Genomic DNA, 2229 nt, shown 5'->3' with positions numbered 1-2229 from the left:
TAGGGTTAGGGTTAGGGTTAGGGTTAGGGTTAGGGTTAGGGTTAGGGTTAGGGTTAGGGTTAGGGTTAGGGTTAGGGTTAGGGTTAGGGTTAGGGTTAGGGTTAGGGTTAGGGTTAGGGTTAGGGTTAGGGTTAGGGTTAGGGTTAGGGTTAGGGTTAGGGTTAGGGTTAGGGTTAGGGTTAGGGTTAGGGTTAGGGTTAGGGTTAGGGTTAGGGTTAGGGTTAGGGTTAGGGTTAGGGTTAGGGTTAGGGTTAGGGTTAGGGTTAGGGTTAGGGTTAGGGTTAGGGTTAGGGTTAGGGTTAGGGTTAGGGTTAGGGTTAGGGTTAGGGTTAGGGTTAGGGTTAGGGTTAGGGTTAGGGTTAGGGTTAGGGTTAGGGTTAGGGTTAGGGTTAGGGTTAGGGTTAGGGTTAGGGTTAGGGGTTAGGGTTAGGGTTAGGGTTAGGGTTAGGGTTAGGGTTAGGGTTAGGGTTAGGGTTAGGGTTAGGGTTAGGGTTAGGGTTAGGGTTAGGGTTAGGGTTAGGGTTAGGGTTAGGGTTAGGGTTAGGGTTAGGGTTAGGGTTAGGGTTAGGGTTAGGGTTAGGGTTAGGGTTAGGGTTAGGGTTAGGGTTAGGGTTAGGGTTAGGGTTAGGGTTAGGGTTAGGGTTAGGGTTAGGGTTAGGGTTAGGGTTAGGGTTAGGGTTAGGGTTAGGGTTAGGGTTAGGGTTAGGGTTAGGGTTAGGGTTAGGGTTAGGGTTAGGGTTAGGGTTAGGGTTAGGGTTAGGGTTAGGGTTAGGGTTAGGGTTAGGGTTAGGGTTAGGGTTAGGGTTAGGGTTAGGGTTAGGGTTAGGGTTAGGGTTAGGGTTAGGGTTAGGGTTAGGGTTAGGGTTAGGGTTAGGGTTAGGGTTAGGGTTAGGGTTAGGGTTAGGGTTAGGGTTAGGGTTAGGGTTAGGGTTAGGGTTAGGGTTAGGGTTAGGGTTAGGGTTAGGGTTAGGGTTAGGGTTAGGGTTAGGGTTAGGGTTAGGGTTAGGGTTAGGGTTAGGGTTAGGGTTAGGGTTAGGGTTAGGGTTAGGGTTAGGGTTAGGGTTAGGGTTAGGGTTAGGGTTAGGGTTAGGGTTAGGGTTAGGGTTAGGGTTAGGGTTAGGGTTAGGGTTAGGGTTAGGGTTAGGGTTAGGGTTAGGGTTAGGGTTAGGGTTAGGGTTAGGGTTAGGGTTAGGGTTAGGGTTAGGGTTAGGGTTAGGGTTAGGGTTAGGGTTAGGGTTAGGGTTAGGGTTAGGGTTAGGGTTAGGGTTAGGGTTAGGGTTAGGGTTAGGGTTAGGGTTAGGGTTAGGGTTAGGGTTAGGGTTAGGGTTAGGGTTAGGGTTAGGGTTAGGGTTAGGGTTAGGGTTAGGGTTAGGGTTAGGGTTAGGGTTAGGGTTAGGGTTAGGGTTAGGGTTAGGGTTAGGGTTAGGGTTAGGGTTAGGGTTAGGGTTAGGGTTAGGGTTAGGGTTAGGGTTAGGGTTAGGGTTAGGGTTAGGGTTAGGGTTAGGGTTAGGGTTAGGGTTAGGGTTAGGGTTAGGGTTAGGGTTAGGGTTAGGGTTAGGGTTAGGGTTAGGGTTAGGGTTAGGGTTAGGGTTAGGGTTAGGGTTAGGGTTAGGGTTAGGGTTAGGGTTAGGGTTAGGGTTAGGGTTAGGGTTAGGGTTAGGGTTAGGGTTAGGGTTAGGGTTAGGGTTAGGGTTAGGGTTAGGGTTAGGGTTAGGGTTAGGGTTAGGGTTAGGGTTAGGGTTAGGGTTAGGGTTAGGGTTAGGGTTAGGGTTAGGGTTAGGGTTAGGGTTAGGGTTAGGGTTAGGGTTAGGGTTAGGGTTAGGGTTAGGGTTAGGGTTAGGGTTAGGGTTAGGGTTAGGGTTAGGGTTAGGGTTAGGGTTAGGGTTAGGGTTAGGGTTAGGGTTAGGGTTAGGGTTAGGGTTAGGGTTAGGGTTAGGGTTAGGGTTAGGGTTAGGGTTAGGGTTAGGGTTAGGGTTAGGGTTAGGGTTAGGGTTAGGGTTAGGGTTAGGGTTAGGGTTAGGGTTAGGGTTAGGGTTAGGGTTAGGGTTAGGGTTAGGGTTAGGGTTAGGGTTAGGGTTAGGGTTAGGGTTAGGGTTAGGGTTAGGGTTAGGGTTAGGGTTAGGGTTAGGGTTAGGGTTAGGGTTAGGGTTAGGGTTAGGGTTAGGGTTAGGGTTAGGGTTAGGGTTAGGGTTAGGGTTAGGGTTAGGGTTAGGGTTAGGGTTAGGGTTA

Source organism: Pongo pygmaeus, chromosome 7 (assembly GCF_028885625.2).
Source record: "Pongo pygmaeus isolate AG05252 chromosome 7, NHGRI_mPonPyg2-v2.0_pri, whole genome shotgun sequence".
NCBI lineage: Eukaryota > Metazoa > Chordata > Mammalia > Primates > Hominidae > Pongo > Pongo pygmaeus.
Note: the sequence above shows the minus strand (reverse complement) of the source record.